The sequence below is a fragment of the Platichthys flesus genome, chromosome 5, assembly GCF_949316205.1.
Source record: "Platichthys flesus chromosome 5, fPlaFle2.1, whole genome shotgun sequence".
In the NCBI taxonomy this organism is placed as follows: Eukaryota; Metazoa; Chordata; class Actinopteri; order Pleuronectiformes; family Pleuronectidae; genus Platichthys; species Platichthys flesus.
Genome location: NC_084949.1, coordinates 6,897,885 through 6,904,604, shown reverse-complemented (window position 1 = coordinate 6,904,604; position 6,720 = coordinate 6,897,885).

The following is a 6,720-nucleotide window of genomic DNA, read 5'->3' as shown; positions in this document are numbered from 1 at the left end:
TTTGACAGTCTTGCTAGTCACCCATCAAAGATCCCAGGATTGTCCTCATGTGGATGCACCTAACATCCAGATAATTGTGCTACTCCTCTGCTTAACAAGCCTCAGCCTTTGTCAATAACTAACCCCACCAGGCAGTGGGCTTTCATCCATGGTAGTGTGCTTGTCAAAAGTTAGACTGGAAAACAAATATATCATATGGCCAACGGGGAAAGCTGGTTTATAAACGGCAGTGTGTCGTGTGTGAACCCATCTAGACAATGTATGGGCTGATCTGACAAATTTGCAGAATTTGCGTGATCAAAATCTCAAAAGGTTGGTTTCCAGCCTCTTGTGGAATCCGTGGCACAAAGAAGGCTATTTGGAGAGCAAAATGAGGCCCTGCATTGGCCTCTGCTGTTGCTAATAAAGTACTCAATGAGACTATATCAAAGTGTCTGTCGCAGACTTTTCCACCTACTTGAGAGAAGCTGAGATCACAGGCCCTCTGATCCTCGGCATACCCACGCGCACACACACACGAGATTATAGGGAACTCACAAATCTCTGTCTTCTGTTGATGACCCTGCGAGTCCCTCCCCCTCGCCCCTGCTCCAGCCCCTCGTTGAGCCCATGTATTTATCAGAGGCTCCACTCGGATCACTGGCTGGTAAAAATCGGCTCCTCCCGACCAGGAGACGTGGCCGGCTGATTTTCATGTTGGATGTGTTGCTGTTCGGTGTGGCGGCCCAAAAGCCCATATTGAGCCCTATCAGTTTTAATTGGCGTTCTCGCCTTTGAAATGCATGCAGTGATTAGGCCTAGAGAGCCCACTGCTTAAGCCCCCTCCTTATCATCGCCTGCGGTGCCTTGCCACCGCAGCGCACACTATTCAAAACACACGCTCACACACACACACACACACATATTGTATGCCTGTCTCTTACTAATAGAATGTTGCCCCCGAAAGTATGTTTCTGGACACACAAACAGAACTTTCATAAAACACTTTGATTAATTCGTAACTACACACACCCACCTGTGCGCAGGCAGACGATGTGTGTCCGCGTTAAGATGTAAAGCCAGTTCTCTCTAATTAGTGTGAAGAGATGAGAGGGCAGAGCAGAACAGGTAGCTGCCTCTCCTCTACCTCCAAAGCCCCAGCAGACAAGCAGACACAAGAGCCGTCTTATCCCCCTCAGAAGGAGAGACCAGCGTGCTCTAAAACATTCAACACCAGCTTAAGGGTGATTCAGCGTGTCAGAAACTTTCTGGTGATCACCCCAGACCTAGTTCCTCATGCATCTCATTTCTTCAGGTTTAAAGAGGGTTTGAGGGTATGAATGAGGATAAAGTTGTGATGAAAAATAGAACGCGAGGGATAAAGGCGTGATCTCGAAACATGAAGAGAGCCAGAGATTGGGAAAGTGAGAAAGGTAATGACTTTGCCGGAGTGTTTGGGGATTCTGTCACAGAGGCCAAAAAGAAAGATTCATACTGGAGCTAATAAAGAAGCGAGACAACGTGTAGCCATTGTGGGCTATTGCCAAAAAACATTATCAGATAACACATAGCTGTGGAAGTTATCGACACACTGCAGTACTCAATTCTCGTATGGCCAGCATCCAAGGCACCACATTGCACAATGACACTTTGATCAGCGTTCTTGTGGGATGTCATCTTAGCTAATCACCACAGTGCAGTTCGAGCCTAAACTGTAGGCGACCTTATCTCTAATCTGTTTTCCACCAGAACCAGGGCTAAACCAGCCATGCACAGAGGTTAAAGTAAAAAGGCCTCTAATAAAGACCATGTGGAAACGAACACGGCATCCCAATGTTTCCCCGGACCAACTCAATGCTTATTAACTCTGTCTAATTATTGTCAAGTCCATCATTACCGAGAGAGCTGCAGAGGTGAAGGATGGGTAGAGTCATGCTGGGCACAGAAGAGATCTGGACCGGCTTCTGCAGTGTGTGTGCGCACGTGAATGCTTAATGGCACAGGTGCTAATTGCAGTCGAGGTCTGCTAGTGTTGCACATACGAGGATGGCACGGGTAGAATGTGGGATGAAGCCGGGGAGAGAAAGAGAGAGACGCAGAGCCAAGTGAATGCCGGGGACATTAATGAGGGGCCAGACGAGCCCCACTTCTCAATATCACTGCAGTGAGCGCGAGAGGAGAGAGGGAGAGGATGAGGGGAGCGGAGAGGTTTCATTACAGAAGAATGTTGCACAAGCATTTGCAAACTTAGGCAAGCAAGGGTCTTATCCCCCCCCCCCCATCCACATGTTTGTAGATATCCAAACAATTTTCCTATCAACGGGAAGAGAAATTACACTCATGCAATCTACTCTGACCAGACACATTCAGAAACATACATATGCATTAACATTTCATGATAACAGTTAATAATTAGCAGTTACTTCTGCTTTATTTGCTCATATACACACAGACCCACACACCTCTCTGCGTACACACCAGGCCCTGCCGGCATACGTCACAAGCGGGAATGAGATTCATATGTTATCATTGCGAAGCATTTGAAATAAATGATATCAGTAAGAGTGGGGAAAGAGAGTAAATTAAGCTTTCTTTGTTATCAAAACAGAGTATAAATCAAAAGTGTTTGCCTAATTGATTCCATTCCATTCCCACCTGCCCGCTGACTCTCTCATCCATCCGCGTGTTGTTTATCTTCATTTTACGCTAGATGGATGAAAAGGGGTGTTATTGGATGTGAGGCCCGGTGAATTTCTGCGTTGATTTTTTTTCAGCGGGCACATTAATTGCCAATTAGCTGCAGCACACACTTATTAGAGGATGTTTGTTCTCGTACAGCAAACTCACAAAGAGGCAAAAACTCCCAGTGCAGAAGTTTGCTCAGCTGCGAGATGCACAGCGGTGATATTGCGTTTGTTTTTTAATAGAAAATAGACCACATTAAGCTTGAAGGTAATTTATGTGCAGCTTGATGTTAAGGGTTGTAAGTGAGCACGTTCACTAACTCTTAATTGGGAAATAAATCACGCTGTAGCCATGGCAACAAACACTTAAAAGTGGACATGGCAAAGTAAAGGCAAGCTGATCGTGTCTCGGCACGTTGGTGTGCGTGTGTGTGTGTGTGTGTGTGTGTGTGCGTGTCCACTCATGCATGTGTGTTTATTCCCCACCTCAAGCTCATTACCACTGAGTCTTCTTGCGATAGCTGCTGCTGTGTATTGTACATGGCCCGGTTTCATTTCATTAGCTCTTGTTTTCCTTTTTTCTCCTGCAAAAACAGCTACAAGCTCGCTCATTCAAAACCATGGCAAATGTTGAAATAACAATGTAGTTAATTGCTTATAGTGAACCAAAAAGATGCATGATTACATCATCATGCATCATGGTCTTCCCGTGTTTTTCCTCCAGGCCCGGTTTCCTTTGTTATTTTAGCCCCTTCCTCTTTCTACTTTTTAAATATTTTTCTTTCTCACCTTCCCCTTCATTCAACAACCTTCCCCTCCTCGTTCTTCTCCTGGGTCCTGTCCTCTCCTCTCCGGTCCCCTTCACTTTTTGAAATGGATGGAGGCAGAAAGGGCATTAGCGTAGATGAATGGATAGGCTGCCCTAACACAATCTGGCCCACTTCAGCAGACAATTTAATATGGACTCGCCCACAGTGTGGTTACCCCCGCCAGGGCGCTGCACTAAATCTCACTTTGACTTGTTATGATGGATACAGATCTGACACATCAAAACTGTGTGTGTGTGTGTGTGTGTGTGTGTGTGTGTGTGTGCATATATGTATGTCGGCACGATGGATACGACAGACGATCGGCAGACGGGTGATCTGTGAGAGGCAGAACTGATAATTATAGTATTTATCTGGGTTAGGTGTCACGGCTGCCGGTGCTGCATTGCGTGCACATAAAAGGCTGGAATCTCTTTAAAAGCATTCCATCAATTCAACACCTGCACCTCACTTTTTTAAAAGGGAGCAGACCACACCGGAAAGAGATAAAGTGCATCATTTAAATGGATGTCTTCAAAAGCAGAATGTAGACGACTGAGTCCATGATGCAAACAGTGGATTCAATTTCACAGAAAGATATGTATGGACAATAGGACGACTTACTGGAAGTCAATCCAACTGAGAAAAATAATTTATTCTGTTTTGTAAAAAAAAAGGTGCTCAGGATGAAACTTTAATCTGAAGTACACAAAAAGTCTAACAATGTGTTATTCTTAGAATGAAAGCCCCTGAAATCTTGACAAGTATTTGTCCTTAAGATTAAATATTCATGATTGAATATGCAACAGTCAAAGTTAAAAGAAAAACATCTTCAGGCATTATCATTATTTTTTAACACTTAGAAACACGGCGTACCTGCTTGATCAGTAATGCGTGGGTGTCATTTCATCAGCGTTGATACACGGTGACTAAACAGTCCACCAACATTTTTTCATATTTGTCTATTTATTAACTTATTCAACAGAGACAGTGCAAATGAATACTGTAAATGCATCAGAGTCAGCCAAGCCGCTTCATCTGTGGTCCCCGGACAAATATTACACATTCACCCCAACAATATGAATATAATATTGAAATTTTAAAGTTATTGAGCTCATTTATAAGCATGCAATACAAATAAGATTAAAGGAAAATATCAAAGTCAATAAAAACCTCTGTGTAGACGAGACCTGCGACAAAGAGTCTCAAGACTTACCAAATTAAGAAATTAATGTTGATAGAAATATGGATCAAATAAGGTAGCTTATTGGCACGAATTGGAAGCTTGAACTAAATAAATATCCAATGTCTTCCACGTTTATTTGTCTGCCGTCACTACTATTGTTGCTACAACTTACCACAAATGAACCACCCTAATGTTACCTTTTAGATACTTAAACTGTTATTGGTTAATTAGCTGCGGCCTGAGGAAGAGGTAAGTCTTTGTGGCTTCCGTCTGAATAGCTGCTGCCACCCTGTCCTCTGGCACCAGCCTCTTTTCAGTCGAGATAAGGGACAAATCAATGGTCTGAAAGTCACTGGATGATCAGTGCACAGTCATTTATCTCCACTGACTCAATTAATCTGCCCCTATCATTAAGCAGATCAATCAATGCAACAGAGTGTGTTTCCAAGTGACAACTTTAGTAAGGTGCCCTAATTGCCCCTTATGACAGGGAAATGCCATTTATTTATAGAAGCACCATATGTTAATGTAGGAGCCATTCTATTTAATTAGCATGTTTTAGCTGATGCCCATAAACAGTAAGTAACCATGAACAGAAACTAATCTTTTCTAAAACAATATACCAGAGATATAACACAGATAAGCTGTGAGGCTAAAAGACTATAGTATTGTGATGGATACTTTTAACAATGTGGGGAGCAATGAATTCTTAGACTTAATGAAATGCACAGGGGTGGATGCAAGACAATGCAGAGTGAAAGTGAAAGTCTCGGGACTATTAGGCTGCAGGAAATAGAATTGATGTGATGTTTAGTGTTATCCTCCAGTGGTGTTGTCACCTTCCCTCAGCCTGCCTATTCTACCTCACTTACATTCACCAGAATACCTTTTATACATGCATGTATATAAAGGTAACACACATATGTATCTGTTGGCCACCAATTAAACAAGCAATATGCATTTCCCCCTGTGAACAGAACACGTAATTGAATGATTTCCATTCTGAAAACAAAGTGGAGAGTGAACGCCACAGTAATAGTCTGTATATACAGATCGATCACGCATCTCCACTTCCTTCAACTAACTAGAAATTAAGCAAAAATCATTGCGGATACTTACGCTGCAATCTTGAGCTAAACTTAAACCAAACTTACTGCACAAATGAAAACTGTAGCATACATCAATGTGAGGCGAACAATCTAAACTGACAGACACCATCTTTGAGAAAAATGTATATGACATGTACTGGTAGTATTTAGTGGCACCTGAATGATGCAGAGGATTTGCTGCTGTTATGAACGTGTATGGGGTGGCGTATGTGCATGGTTTAAAAGTGTTGTACATAGTCTCGTAATTAATCATATGGTGTGATTTGGGCATAAAATGCAATGAACCAATCAAAGTGCCAGCTCCAATTCCCTCTGAAAAGCAAGTGCCATTGCATTGTGGTCGCCGGTCAATTAGAGAGAACGCTTCTCGGTTCCTCTTTGCTCAGTAGCAGATATGTATTTACTATATGTAAAAAGTCCGGTCCATACCCCCCTGCCCTCGTCTAGCAGGGGTATATTATTATTTTGATGTTGTGCCCCAGAAAATACCTGTGTAACGCTGAGCCAATTACCTCAGACCAGGTTTTTGTAGGTCAAAAGCACAATTACGCTATCTTGAAGAGGTGCTGCAACGTGCTTGAACACATTTCAATATGCACATATGTGTGCAAGTGCAAAACACTCATTTGGGTGCATGATGGTAAAATTACAAATGTGTAAAACAGATGATAGATTGTTCGTATAACCAGGAATATAGGAGCCAAAGTTCTACATATGGGAAACGAGTAAATTAAATAAACGTTTTAATATAAAAAAAGATATAGGGCGATAAGATAAACTTAAAATAATAAGTTGTATATTAAATGTGACATAAAAACTTGAGGGTGAATACTGATCCCAAGCCCTGAGGAAAGACATGAAATAAAAAGATGTCTTTAAGAGGGATTTCAAGGAGGATAAGGAGCTCGCCAGCCGGATCTCCTCGGGGAGGTTGTTTCAAAGAGTGGGGGCCTCAA